A 15,627-nucleotide genomic window follows, 5' to 3' on the forward strand; every position below is an offset into this window, starting at 1 on the left:
CGCGATGAGGAGAGTACAAGGAGGGAAGAGAGGGTGACGGACGATGGCTGGCTTCTTGAACGCCATCAAAACTGTCTCTCTCTCTCGGCGGTGCCTGCACAGCTGGACTGATGGTGCTGTCACTAGCTACTCTCCCTGCTCATTTGTAAATTTTGATGGCTTGATCGTTGAGTGGTTGGTGGAGGCCTGGCGGGGCCTCGTGGAATCGCTCACTTGCTCACTAGGATGGTTTAATGGGCTGAATCCATGGATTGTGATTTGGTTTGGCTTGAAATTATACAATAGTTTGGTGTAGTTTGGATTTTCAACATGGAGGGTTGGATAGGATTGGGTGGATTTGATTTGTATTGTGGAAGTGGATTGGTGGGGGTTTAGGTTGGATCCTGGCCCATTAGCAGAGCGAATCATGAGTAATAAATTTGCTGATGTGGCAGAGTCATTAGGGCACGTACAATTATTTAGACGGCTGCTGTTTGTAAGTGTCTTAAACACGACAACAGAATAGATAACTTGTACAATGGTTCGTTTATTACCTTGTCTGTATATTATTTAATTCATACATATGGATAAAATCATGGTGATCAAATGTACCATTCATGTTTGTAGCATATTGTTACTCGTTTGAAGATTACATCCTCTCTTATACCTGAAAAAGATTACATCCCCTCTATGTGACCCTTCCTCTCGGTCTCTCGTGCTCTGGGCCTTGTTTGGGACTGCGACTGCGTCGCTTTTTCACGGAAAAAGCAAATTAAACCCGCCAAACGCTTTGTGTTTGACGCGCGTTGGCTGATCGCTCGCGACAGCAAATCGCGGGAGTTGAACTGGGCGACCGAAAATCGCAAAAGCGACCTCCCAGCCTCGTTACCCTTATAAGCTTCGTGCTTTTTTTGGCACGCGGTCCTAAACAAGGCCTCTATCTTCATTAAAAAATGTTATCTTCTGTCTCGGTCTCTTTCTTATCCTCTCGCAGGCGCATGGCGTTGGGGGAGCCATCCACGGGGTGATGGGGAGCATCTGCGCGGGCAGTCGCCGGGTGCGGGCGGCGGCGCACCAGCTCTGCGCGACCGGTCGCCGGGCGCGGGCGGCGGCGCACCAGCTCTGCGCGACCGGTCGCCGGGCGCGGGCGGCGGCGCACCAGCTCTGCGCGGGCGGCTGCCGCAGGAAGGATTGTCGCCTTCAACGGATTCTCTGGCACCAAAATGTTCGCAGTGCACACGGGATCCCTCGCTGCCGTCGGCGAGTCAGAGCTGTGCGTACAATGGTTGCTTCGGTAGTTCGGTGTCGATCTCCCCGGGAGCACGAGCTGGTGCCCTGCCGGTTTCTCATTTAATTGCCTTGATAAACGAGATAAACCGTATATAGACGACTCCTTAATTACCGTTGTACACGCCTTATGAAGAGAGAGAGTGTAGAGTGTCATACAATATGAGAGGAGTGACACTCTTCTGCCTCGTATATCTAGTTCACAATCTTTATAATTGTGCTGCTGTCCACTGAGACTGGCTTAAGGGCATGTACAATGGTACAGACAGCTGCCGTCTGTAAGTACATTGAATAGCGCACACAGACAGTAAATGGACAATTTGTACAATGGATTGCCTATTTGGCCGTCTTTAAATTATTTAATAAATATTTGTATCCATGATCTAGCCTAATGAGATCTTTGTATACACTTTTGTTGCTTTTTTGAAACAACTGAGATCAACTAAAACAAGATGAACATAAAAAGATTAAAAACTAACACAAATAAAAAATAAAAAAACTAGCGACCCACGGACCAACCCACCCACCCACGAAAAAACACCCATCCACGACGGCGCGGTGCGGGGCCGCACGACGGCGGCACTCGCACCAGCGCGGTGGCGGAGGCCCCCACGGTGGTCGGTGGGGCGGCCGTGGCCGACGTTAACGGCCCCGGAGAAGGCCGGCGCACTCGGCGGCCCTACGCAGGGCGGCGCACGGCACTCCCGCGGCGGCACAGGCGAGTCGGAGAGGCGGCATGGCAGCGTTCCGGCGAGTACACTGGCGAACGCGTGGATGTAACGAGAGCATCAGCATCAGGGAGCCATGTGAAGTGTCCCCACATAAGTAGAGACTAAATGTGATACAAATATCAGTCCCAGAAGGCTGATAACACATTTATTCCACAGATGGTTCAGTCACCGTACTGTAACACCCGGTTTATAAAAGAACATAAACCGAACAATCATATACGTGCCAGGATCAAGTCACACGTATATACAACAGAATGAACAGTATATCACAGCACATATCACGAATAAGACATAATAAATCGAAATACGAATTTTGTTTATTACAATAATGACAAAATGTCTGATACAGCGGAAGCGAAGTACAAGTACGATAAAAGCTCTCCGAAGCTGAGCAGGGCGCCACAGGGACGTCGACTGGGAGACGAACGCCTAGAAGTCCTCATAGTCCTGGTAGCGCTGAGCGAACTCCCTCGCGTCCGCAGGAACTGAGCAGCAGTAGCGTAGCCAAGAGAAAAAAATAGAAAAGAGACAAGGGTGAGTACACAACTTGTACTCAACAAGTATAACACAAACTATGAGGCTCTAGGTTGGCTGACTCAACTGCATTTGCTTTTAAGTCTTGGCAAAATTTTATGAAAGCTATTTACTACGAGTTGATAAATTACCATTAACCCAGTTACATAGTAGTTAATCAGAATTAATCCAGAAACCACTGAGTACCAAACCAAACCAAGCCACCCGAGGAAACCTGCCTCGTCAAAGGAAGATAACCCCACTAATCAAAAGGAGGATCTGGGCCGCTCATAACCGTGAGCACGGCTAGTATACCAGTTTTACACTCTGCAGAGGTTGCACATCTTTACCCACAAGTCGTGAGCTACGCCAGTTGTTCATCACACTTCCGTAGGTGAGATGACTAGCAAACTCACTACGAGGCCGTTACAAAGAACACGTTGGTAAGGTGTAACCGCTAAGGAATCAGGCTCCGCAACGATGGTAACCACCTCGAGGGGGTACAAGACACACAGACCAGCCTCGTAGCCTGGCCACCATTGAAGCTCACCACCCCCCATGCCCCGTCGGTAAGTTACTCCCGAACCAAAATGGCCTAATTAGTAAGCCAAGACCGTCCCATTCCAGTCTTGTGGTAGTACTGTTGTCCCAGGTTGTCGCTCTATGAACCGGTCCTTATGGAGAGTGGCCAACCAAGCACTAAGCACCGTGCTGGCCCCCTAAACCATGTTTCTAACAAAACCAATTTTAACGAGAAGTGAGCCACTCAAGCCACACAGAGTGCCACTCTCAGAATTAAATTCAAGTAAACCATTAATCAATTTAATTAAAAAGGAGCAGAATATGTTGTAGCGCAGCAACCTAGCACAACTAACCAAAATGCAACCCAAAGGTATATATAAAGGATATAAAGTGGCTAGGAAAGTCCTTATAGGCATACAGTATTAAAATGCAGTATGAAAGTGTATTTAAAAGTGATAGGTTGTTCGTGTTACACTTGCCTTCCTCGTACTGCTCCTGCTGCTGCTCAAAGTGCTCGGAAGACGGCTGCTCCGGGTACTGGTACTGGGGCTCCTCGGATGGATCAACGTCTACTCACGAACACATGGCCAAAATAGTGCACAAAATAAGCATACAAGCAAACACTAACAAAAACTAAGAAACAGTACATCAATACATAAAAACAGCACACTAAACTAGTCTAAAGCTATTCTATGCGTTACAACGATCGCGTGGACATAAAGAACGCTTAAAACGGAGTTAAAACGCATATTCTAGGCTAAAAACAAGTTCTAGGGGCTTATCTGCGATAAAAACTAAGTTCCAGGGGGTTTTCTGCAAAAACCGAGGGCCTAAGCATAAAAACCAAAAAGATCCGAGGGCCAACGCGCAAAAAGACCCTAACTGGATGGCGGGTACAAAATCTACAAAGCTCAGGGGCTAAAACATAAAATCAGGGGCGGATTTGGAAATACTTTTACACTAGAAAGGACTGCGGGTTGAATCTGAGAAAACTCAGGGTCTCTTTAACAAAAGATCCAGGCTGAAGCGGTATGATCTATTATGGGCCGTTGATCTCAGATCTAATGGTCTGGAGCGAAGCGGTACGCCGATCTAATCCGGGCCGCTGATTCCGGATCTGGCGGCCACGGGCGAAGGGGCGTGCGGGCGGTGGCGCGGCTCGCCGGAGACTAGCTCCCGCGGCGGCGGCTCACCGGACTTGGCCAATCTTGGCCGTCCGGGGGTCAAATCGAGTGGGCTTTGGCCTGGGATGGAGTACGCGGCATGCGTAATCCACCTGGGCCTCGTGCGCGGGGCGGGGAAGCTTTGGGTGGCGTGTGCGGCGCTGGTGGCGGTTCTACGCGGCGGCGCTCGCCGGAGTAAGGCGTCCCGGCCTCGGTTTGAGGTTACGGTTTGCGGAATCTAGCGCAACAGGGCAGAGAGGTCATAGATATGCTCACCGAGCACTGAATTGGCTGAGGACACGGCGTAGCAGGGCTGGCGTCGGGGTCGCGCGGCGGTGCAGAGGCCGTGCTCGCGGACGGGGTTGCCGCGGTGGGACTCCTGGTTCCTGGGTCCGATGGTTCGACCCGTGAAGCTCCTGCGGGGATGCTAGAGGGGTCAGGGGGCTTCGAAGTCGCCGGCGGCGAGGAAATCGCAGGGGCGGCGGTGCTCACCTGAGGCGGGTCCGGGTGGAAATTCGGCGCGCACACGGGTCGGGATCGGAGGTGAGGGCTTCGGGGCGCTTCCAGGTGCCGAGTCAAAGCCGGACAGAGGTTGGGGGAGGCTGGGATGTCACGGGGCGGCGTGGCCACGTCGGCGCGGTGCTTTGCGCCGGGCGGAGCGATGCGGGGCGATGCGCTAGGGTTAGGATGGCGGCGCGTGGGTGGATGTGGGGTGCTGGAGAGGGCCAGGGGCCAATTATAGGGGGAGTGCCGGACATCTCGGCGAGGGAGCAGGGATGGAAGGCCACAGGGATCACGGCGGGCTCTGCGGCTAGGCCGTTTCGCGGGCGCGTCACGGAGGGGAAGAAACTGACCGGTGGGGTCAGGCTGCCAGTGAGGGGGCGGGGCGCGGGCTGAGCGGCAACGCGAGCGGGAGAGCGGCTCACTGCGGCTGCCAGGTGGGCCAAGGACGGTCGGGGTCCACGCGCCAGGCGGTAGGAGGCGGGAGGCTGGACCGGTGTGCGGGTGAGTGAGCGCGCGGTAGAGCGGAGGTGGCGAGCTGGGCCGAGCCGCTGACTGAGCTGTGAGCGGGGCAGGCCGGGGTGCGGAGGGAGGCCGAGCGGCCTGGCCCAACAGAGAGGGAGCGTGGGTGTGGATTGGGCCTCGCGGGAAGAGAGTGGGTTGGGCCGAGAAGGAAGCGGGTTGGGCTGGGGTTTGGCAGCTTGGGCCGGGCTGGTTTTCTATTTAACTGGGGTTTTCTCTTTTCTATTTCTAAATCAAACAAAGTTTGAATTCAAATACAAATTTGAATTCAAACCACACTCAAATAATTGAAACTATGCACCAGCATGAATGCAACAACAAATTTTTAAACTTAGACAAATTTTAATTACTTGTGAAACAAAATTAAATTAAATGCAAGGCTAAACACAATAAACCTTAGAAATTTAAATAAAGCCAATTAAATTTATTAATAAATGCTGGAATTTAAATTAGGGTGTTACAGACCCTACCCCCTTAAAGAAATCTCGTCCCCGAGATTTAGCTGGGCTGGCTAGCAAAGAGATCTGGATAGGTCTTCCTCAACTCATCTTCTCGCTCCCAAGTAGCCTCAGCTTCACTGTGATGACTCCACTAATCTCTGCACATCTTGATGCGCTTATTCCGAGTAACCCTTTCTGATGTCTCCAGAATCTTCACCGGATGCTCAGTATAAGTCAGATCTTCCTGCACATCCACTACATCCAGTGGTGCCTGCTCCTCGGGTACTCGCAAACACCTCTTCAGCTGAGATATATGGCAGACATCATGAACTCCTGAGAGGCTGGTGGGCAACTACAGGCGATAAGCAACTTCGCCTTTCCGCTCTAGCACCTTGAATGGACCAACATACCGAGGTGCTAACTTCCCTTTGACATTGAATCTGCGGATTCCTCTCATCGGAGACACCTTCAGGTACACATAATCACCGACACTGAAAGTCAGATCTCTCCGTTTGCCATCGGCATAGCTCTTCTGTCTGCTCTGTGCAATCCTCAGATTCTCTCGCACGGCCTGAACCATCTGCTCTGCATCATCTATGATCTCAGGGCCAAAGAGCTGCTTCTCACCAATCTAATCCCAATAGAGAGGAGTCCTGCACTTCCTACCATACAATGCCTCGAAGGGGGACTTCTTCAGACTGGCCTGATAGCTGTTGTTATATGAGAACTCAGCATATGATAAGCACTTATCCCAACTAGTACCATACTGAATAGCACAAGCTCTCAGCATATCCTCCAACACTTGGTTGGTTCTCTCTGTCTGCCCATCTGTCTGAGGGTGATAAGCCGTACTGAAGCGCAGCTTCGTATCCAACGAATCATGGAGCTGCTCCCAGAATCGAGAAGTGAACTGAGACCCTCTGTCAGATATGATCTTCTTGGGCACACCATGCAAGCAGACAATCCGAGAGATGTACAACTCTGCAAGTCTAGCACCGGAGTAAGTAGTGTTCACTGGTATGAAGTGAGCAACCTTCGTCAAACGATCCACTACTACCCAAATGGAGTTGTACCCTTTCTGAGTACGAGGCAATCCAACAATGAAGTCCATAGTGATTTCCTCCCATTTCCACTCTGGAATCTTCAAAGGCTGTAATAGACCTGCTGGCCTCTGATGCTCAGCCTTGACACGCTGACAGGTGTCACAAATAGCCACGTACTCTGCCACTGAACGCTTCATCCCATACCACCAGAAACGTTCCTTCAGATCATAGTACATCTTCGTGCTGCCCGGATGAATAGAGTAAGCTGTATCATGGGCCTCACTCAGAATCAACTTCCGGAGATCCTTCACATCTGGCACACAGATCCGGTTCTTGTACCACAAAGTACCCTGATCATCCTCTCTGAAATGAGGAGCCTTGCCCTTCTTGAGCAACTCACGAATCTCCTACAGCTTCTCATCATCTTTCTGATGCTGCCTGATCTCTGACTCTAGAGTCGGTACTGCCTCAAATGCTGCACTGGAGGTATGATGCAAGAAGCTCAGACTCAACTGCTCGAATTCCTCGCATAACTCTGGAGGCATCTGAAAAGCCACGGCCATGTTGACATAACTTCTTCTGCTCAGAGCATCTGCTACAACATTGGCCTTGCCCGGATGATAGTGAATCTCCAGGTCATAATCCTTGACCAACTCTAGCCATCTCCTCTGCCGCATGTTCAGCTCATTCTGCGTGAAAATATACTTGAGGCTCTTGTGATCAGTGTAGATATCACACCGCTGCCCATACAAGTAATGCCTCCAAATCTTCAGAGCATGCACAACTGTGGCTAACTCAAGATCATGAGTAGGATAATTTAGCTCATGCCGACGTAACTGCCGTGAAGCATAAGCAATCACTCTGCCCTCCTGCATCAGAACACACCCCAGACCATCCTTCGAAGCATCACAATATACCGTGAACCTCTTCGTCTGGTCTGGCAGAGTCAGGACTCGCGTCGTAGTCAACCTCTTCTTCAGCTCATCAAAGGCCCTCTGACGCTCATCAGTCCATATGAATGCCACATTCTTCTCTAGCAAAGAAGTCAAAGGCTTCGCGATCTTGGAGAAATTCTCAATGAACCTCCGATAATATCCAGCTAAGCCCAAGAAAGACCTGACTTCCTTTACTGTCTGCGGTGTCTCCCACTCGAGCACATCCTTCACCTTGCTCGGATCAACAGCAATGCCTCCCTGAGAGATAACTTGACCGAGGAATGGAACCTCGTCAATCCAGAACTCGCACTTGCTAAACTTGACATACAGCTGATGCTCTCTCAATCTCTGCAACACGAGTCTCAGATGCTCCTCATGCTCTTCTTTTATCTTGGAGAAGATCAGAATATCATCAATGAAAATCACCACAAAGACATCCAGATAATCCATGAAGACCATGTTCATCAGATGCATGAAGAAAGCCGGGGCATTAGTCAAGCCGAAGGACATGACCGTATACTCATATAGCCCGTACTTGCAGGTGAATGCCGTCTTCGGAATATCCCCAGGACGGATCCTCAGCTGAAAATAACCCGAACGAAGATCAATCTTCGAGAATATACGGGCACCTCGAAGCAGATCGAAGAGATCCTCAATACGGGGCAGTGGATGCTTGTTCTTGATAGTAACTGCATTCAGCTCCCGATAATCGACACACATCCTTTTCGAGCCATCCTTCTTATCTACCAGCAATAATGGAAAAGCCCAAGGAGAGAAGCTGCGACGGATATAGCCCTTGGCTAGCAACTCATCAATAGTTTTCTTGACCTCTTCATGCTCTATAGGTGCCATACGGTAGGGCTACTTTGCAATAGGAGCTGTGCCAGGCAAGAGATCAATACAAAACTTAATGGCGCGTTCAGGCGGCATACCTGGCAGATCATCCGGAAAGACATCTGGGAATTCAGACACCACGCGAATACCGTCCGTGGGTCTAGCCTCCATCTGATGAAGAAATCCCGAGGGCTCTGAAGCACTGACTGTCACCTCTTGGCCATCAGATGCGGTCAGGTGAACTGCCCGATGAGCACAATCAATTCTGACTCCCCACTTGGCAAGAGTATCCATTCCCAGAATCACATCGATACCCTTGGTGTGTAGCACCCTCAGATCAGCACTGAACGTTGCCCCCCTTATGGCTACACTGACTCGGGGGCAAATAATATGGGATCTCAACTCCCCTCCCGGTGAAGAGACTAGCAGACACTTCCTTAATGCAGTGGTAAAGAAACTATGCTCCTCAACATATGACTTGGTGATGAAAGAATGAGTAGCACCAGTATCGAAAAGCACTGTGGCTGGATGGGAGTTGACCATGAACGTACCAATAACCACGTTAGGAGCCTCGGCCGCTGACTCGGCCGTCACGTGGTTCACTCTGCCCTGAAGTGGCGCCCTGGGTTGAGCTGGGCGCCCCTGCTGCCCCGCCTGCGCCTTCCGGGGGCAAGTGTTGGCGTAGTGCCCCGGCTGGCCGTAGTGATAGCAGACGCGAGGAGGTGCTGGAGCCTGCTGTCCGGTAGGAGCTGCCGGACGTGGAGCCTGCGGTGCCGGCGGAGCTGGTGGAGCACGAGCCGGAGGTGCCGGTAACCTCGGGCCCTGACCTGCCTGCTGCTGTCAAGGCGGGTACTGCTGCGGCCTCTGCTGGTACTGCTGGGGAGGCTGGTACTGCTGCTGCTGGTACGGCTGAGGCGGCTGGAGGCGAGGACGAGTGTTGCTGCCGGAAGCAACGGGGACAATCTTCCTCTTCTTGTCCTCCATCTCCAAGTGCTTGCGCTCAGTGTTGAGCGCGCTGTCAACCAGATGGTTGAAGTCGTCGAAGCGGAGGTTGAGCAGCACGTACTGGAGGTAGTCCTCAAGACCCTCCATGAAGTGCTCCTGCTTCTTGCGGTCATCCGCAACATCAGCACGGGCGTAGCGAGCAAGCTGCAGAAAGCGATCACGATACTCCGTGACCGACATAGTCCCCTGTAGTGACAAAGACAGATAGATATCGAAAGATTACTCAAGATTCATAAGGATAGAACAAGGGTCATTAGCTCAAAAGAAACCGCTGAATGATTATATCTAAGATTACCTGCTTCAGTGCAAGAAACTCCTTCTGCTTCATCTTCATAACGCCCGCGGGGACGTTGTGGCTGCGGAAACGCTCCCTGAACTGGAGCCATGTGAGAGCCTCCCACCAGTCCAAAGCTGCCCCTCGCAGCTGTCCTGCTGCGTACAGAACTCGCTCCCGATCATCGCACTGGGCGATGTCCAGCTGACGCTCCACTGCACGGAGCCAGTCGTCAGCCTGAAGAGGGTCGGACGTGTGAGAGAACGTCGGCGGGTGACCCCTCAGGAACTCAGCATGCCTGTCGCGAGGTTGCGGCGGTGGAGGAGGCGGAGGCTGAGTGTGAGCCTGCTGAAGAGCCTGAACAGTGTTGTTCAGGGTGGCCATCATCTGCATCTGGAGCTGGAAGTACTGCTCCGGAGTCAAAGGAGGAGGCATCGGGATCCCGGTCCCCTGGGTGTTCTGACCCTGGTTGTTCTGCCCCTGCTGGTCAGAACCACGCCTGGTGTTCACCATCTGATTTTGGACAAAAGATTTCACGAGTAAGGATATTGCAGGAATAAATTCAGATGGATATGATAACTCTTTGCGGAAAAAGATTCAGCCATGATAAAGTAGACAGGATAGAGTGGACTGTTTTACCCCCAACGATCTAACTCATTTTATTAATTAGTTAACTTTAACATCAGAGTGATTTTCTTTAAACAAATTTAAACTACCAAGCTATACAATCATTCAAAAATCCAAATCAAGCATGTAGCATAATAACAAGCAGACAATTTTCACAACCTAGCCGAGTTTAGCATACGACTCGACTAACACAACGCGTCGCAGATCGTGCTATCGTATTATTATAAAAGGGTCACCTAGTTAATACTCATGGTAGTCAGATGACTGATTCAGGCCAAAGTCTACGAAAACTATTCTTCAGAGAGAGAAATCAAGGCAAGAAGGGTAAAAATCATAGAATTCAAGGGGTATAATAGTAAAATAGTTTCAGCAGGCAAGGATTGGAGAGAAGAAGTCCTAAAACTCGACCAGTTCTATCTAGGCTTCGTCCTACAGTCGATATGGCTCTGATACCACTCTGTAACACCCGGTTTATAAAAGAACATAAACCGAACAATCATATACGTGCCAGGATCAAGTCACACGTATATACAACAGAATGAACAGTATATCACAGCACATATCACGAATAAGACATAATAAATCGAAATACGAATGTTATTTATTACAATAATGACAAAATGTCTGATACAGCGGAAGCGAAGTACAAGTACGATAAAAGCTCTCCGAAGCTGAGCAGGGCGCCACAGGGACGCCGACTGGGAGACGAACGCATAGAAGTCCTCGTAGTCCTGATAGCGCTGAGCGAACTCCCTCGCGTCGGCAGGAACTGAGCAGCAGTAGCGTAGCTGTAAGCATCTAGGCCCTCAAGGTATGTTTCGGTGATTAATGACAATCATTATTGTGACTAATTAGTTTGTGCAGCTTAATAGATCATTATCGCTCATTTGGTCAAATGTCAAAAGAGGCCCCTAAATTTCATTATTCAAAAAAGGCGATCTCGGTATTCAATTCAATTATATGTCAAGGCTAAGGATCTTTCTAGTCCTAAGTGTCACAAGGTTGAGAAGGACACTTAGGTTAGTATAAGTTTTATAGTTTTATAGTGATCGCACTATTAAGAGGGGATATGGCTAAGTAACCTGAGCATGGACATGGTCATTTGAAAATGGATGCACACTATGGTCACTCAGGTTTCTAGAAGTTCAAATAAGTGGTTCTCAAACTATATCTCAAGAATATTTGGATTTCATTCAAGACTCAAATCAGAAAAGACAAAATCAGAAAAAGTCTATACACCGGTTTAACCGATGCTCTCAATTTTCTATACGTCGGTTAAACGAAGTCAGCAGAGTCTGGACAAATTCAATACACCGGTTAAACCGACGTGTTTGAAATTAACGTCGGTGCATTAGTCCAGAGTTGGTTTTTCTAGGGTATTTCAAGTTCTATACACCGGTTAAACCGACGCTGTTTAAATCAAGACGTAGGTGCAATTGACCAGTGAGATGGTTTTTTCAGAGGAATTCAAAAGTTGTACTCACCGGTTAAACCGATGATAGGCTTGAGTTAACGTCGGTGCAATTGTCCAGAGACTTGGTTTTTCAGTTGATCAGTGGACAACTACACTCACCGGTTAAACCGATGATACGTCGGTTAATCTGCCCAAGTTGTAACGGCTAGTTTTCAGAAGAGGCAGTTTATATTCACCGGTTAAACCGACGATGACTATTGGAGGGACGTCGGATTAACCGACGCTACGCAGTTTTCTGGCAGCTTTTCTCCAACGGCTCTATTTGGTGTGAGCTGCCTATATATACCCCTCCAATGGGTCATTTCGCCCACTCTTGACACCAGGCAACATCCATACACTCATACTATAGTCAAGAGCCACCTTGAGCTTCATCATTCACATACTTGTGCATTCAATCAATCAAGAAGCAAGATTAAGGACTTGAGTAGAGAGAAGCTAGTGTGCATCCGTTCTTGGTGATCGGTTCTTGCTCAAGTGAAGGCCTTAGCTTGTTACTCTTGGTGATTGGCATCACCTAGGCGATCTTGGTGATCGAGGTGTTTCTCGCGGAGCTTGCCAAGGATTGTGGGAGCCCGGAGAAGAAGATTCTATGTGGCTTGATCTCCACCACGCCGGGATGGTGAACGGAGACTCTTAGTGAGCGCCCTCGTCTCGGTGACTTGGGAGGTAACAAGACTCTTTGTGAGTGTCACAACGTGGATTAGGGGTGTGTGCCAACACATCGATACCACGGGAAAAAATCCGGTCGTCTCTTGTCCACTCTCTTTATTCAAGCATTTTCTTTCATGCAATTTACTCATGTGCTTGACTTAGAGATCATAACTTAGCTCTACCTTGCTAGGCTTTACTTTGTCTTATCTCTCTTAGCTTGTGTAGGTAGCTTAGTTATCTGGTTGGTGAATTGGTGCCCTACTAGCATTGTATAGGTTAAGGTTGCTTTACTTTGTTTTAGAAATTGAAAAAGGCCCAATTCACCCCCCCTCTTGGTCCATCGATCCTTACAATTGGTATCAGAGCCACGTTGCTCATTTGGATCATTAGGCTTCACCGCCTAGAGCTATGGCCAAGATGGGTGGTTCGCCGCCCCACTTCGAGGGCAAGAATTTTGCTTATTGGAAAGTTCGCATGACCGCATATCTTGATGCGATTGCCCCCGAAGTGTGGTTGGCCACTAAGACCGGATTCACCGGAACTCCCACCACCGAACAATTAAAATGGAATGCCAAGGCTAGAAATGCAATTTTCGAAGCCATTAGTGAGGAAGTCTTTGCTAGAGTAAATGGCATGGACTTAGCAAGTGATATTTGGAAGGAGCTCATTGAAATTCATGAAGGCTCCGCTAAAGTTCGTGAGCAAAAATATCACTTGTTTAGAGCTAAGTATGATTTTTTTTAAATGCTAGCTCATGAAAATTGCAATGATATGTACTCTCGCTTGAATGTCATTGTCAAGGACATTAATGCACTTGAAATATCCAAAATTGACAGTGCCTCCATCAATCGCAAGATTCTCATGCTCCTCCCGAAGCCCAAGTATAACATCATCAATGCTATGCTTCAAAAGGAGAATCTTGACACAATGGAAGTAGGAGAACTTGTGGGCGAAATTCGCGCTCATGAGATGAGTATCCTTGGTATGTCCGAAGAGCCAACTTCAAGCAAATCAATTGCTCTAAAGACCAAGGCAAACAAAGCCCGCAAGCTCAAGATGATCAAGCAAGATTCAAGCTCAAGCAATGAAGAAGATGATCATCATGAAAGCTCATCCGATGTTGAAGATGATGGAGAGCTTGCTCTCATGATGAGAAAGTTCACCCGCTTGAATGACAAGATCAACAAGAAGGGTTTCAACTTTGACTCAAAAAAGGGAATGTTCCGGCCAATGGATGTCAAGAACAGAATTTGCAACAATTGTGGAGAAAAAGGTCACATCCGTCCAAATTGCCCCAAGCCGGACAAAAGAAACAAGGACAACAAGAGCAAGCATCGCCATGATTCAAGCGATGATGAAGAAGAAGAAAGAAAACACAAGAACAAGAGACTTGGGAAGAAAAAGAGCCATGACAAGAAGACCAAGCTCTTCCCAAAGAAGAAAGGGCACACCAAGAGAAGCTTCTTGGTGGAAAAACAAGAGTGGGTGACCGATGTCTCATCAAGCGAAGAGTCAAGTGATGAAGAAGACATAGTCACCATCGCCCTCACAAATGAAGAACCATCACTACCTCCACCTCCAATGTGCCTCATGGCCAAAGGTAACTCTAAGGTATGTGAGAGTGAAGATGATAGTGATGATGAGCTTGACCCTAATGAGTTTGCTAACCTCATTAATGAGTATACATCCGTTATCAAGAGGGAAAAGGGCAAAGTCAAGGTTCTTGAGAGCACTCGTGCCAAGTTAGAGCTTGCCCACTCCGATTTGCTTGGCAAGTACAATGACTTGCTTAAAAAGCACAATGAGTCACTTGTACTTGCTAAGCAAGTTGAAGAGAGCCACAAAAAGCTTAAACAAGAGCATAGGGAGTTGGCTCACAAGTATCAAGAACTTGAATTTGCCTATGAAGCAATTGACCCAAGTCTTGAGAACTTTGCTCATGAAACTATTGAGAAGGTCAATGCTTCTACTTCATGTGATGACCTACTCATTAATGCAAATGCTACTAATGTTTTGCCCGAGCTTGCACCTTCTAGGGAAAAGGAATTGATGGATCAAGTTGCAAGCCTCAAGAGTAGTGTGGAGAAGCTCTCAAGAGGAGAATACATCCACAAAGAGATTCTCTTCAACAATGCCCGTGACTATGGCAAAAGAGGTCTTGGTTCATTTCCGGAGCCAAACATAGCTACTACTCCTTCTCCGGAGATAAAGATTAGCTTCATCAAGGAAGTTGAATCATATTGCCAACATTGCCAAGTCACCGGGCACCACACTAGGGAGTGCACTTTACCATCACGTCCTCTTCCTAAATTACCCAAGAATTACTCTTCAATGTTTCAAAATAACCATTTTCTCTTGAGTAAAGTGAAGGGCAAGGTGAAGGCCAAATTCATTGGCAAACTCACTAAGGAGTCAAAGAAAAAGCTCCCCAAGCAATTTTGGGTCCCAAAAGCTCTTGTCACACATGTGCAAGGCCCAAAGCTTGTTTGGGTTCATAAAACTCAAAAGTGAATTCTCATGTGTGTAGGTGAACTACAAAGCCGGTGGAAAACATTGGGTACTAGATAGCGGTTGCTCTCAACATATGACCGGCAATGATAGTATATTCACCTCCCTTGAAGACCCCGGCGATCATGAACATGTCACCTATGGTGATAACTCAAGGGGAAAAGTTTTAGGTTTGGGTAGAATAGCTATCTCTAAAGATTTATCCATTTCTAATGTCTTGTTTGTAGAAGCACTTAGTTTTAATCTTATTTCTATTGCTCAATTGTGTGATCTTGGACTAACGTGTACCTTTGACAAGAATGGTGTTGTAGTAACTCTTGAAGAAGACAAGTCAATGGTATTCACGGGGTTTAGGCATGGCAACATCTATTTAGTGGATTTCTCTTCAAAGCAAACAAGTACCATGACATGCCTCTTCACCAAGTCTTCTCTTGGGTGGCTTTGGCATAGAAGAATTGCTCATATTGGCATGAGCAACCTCAAGAAAGCCCACAAGAGAGGGATGATCACCGGCTTGAAGGATGTCACGTTTGACAAGAACAAGCTATGTAAAGCATGTCAAGCCGGGAAGCAAGTTGCAACACATCATCCCATCAAGACGATGTTGTCTACCTCCAA

The sequence above is a fragment of the Panicum virgatum genome, chromosome 5K, assembly GCF_016808335.1.
Source record: "Panicum virgatum strain AP13 chromosome 5K, P.virgatum_v5, whole genome shotgun sequence".
Taxonomy (NCBI): Eukaryota; Viridiplantae; Streptophyta; class Magnoliopsida; order Poales; family Poaceae; genus Panicum; species Panicum virgatum.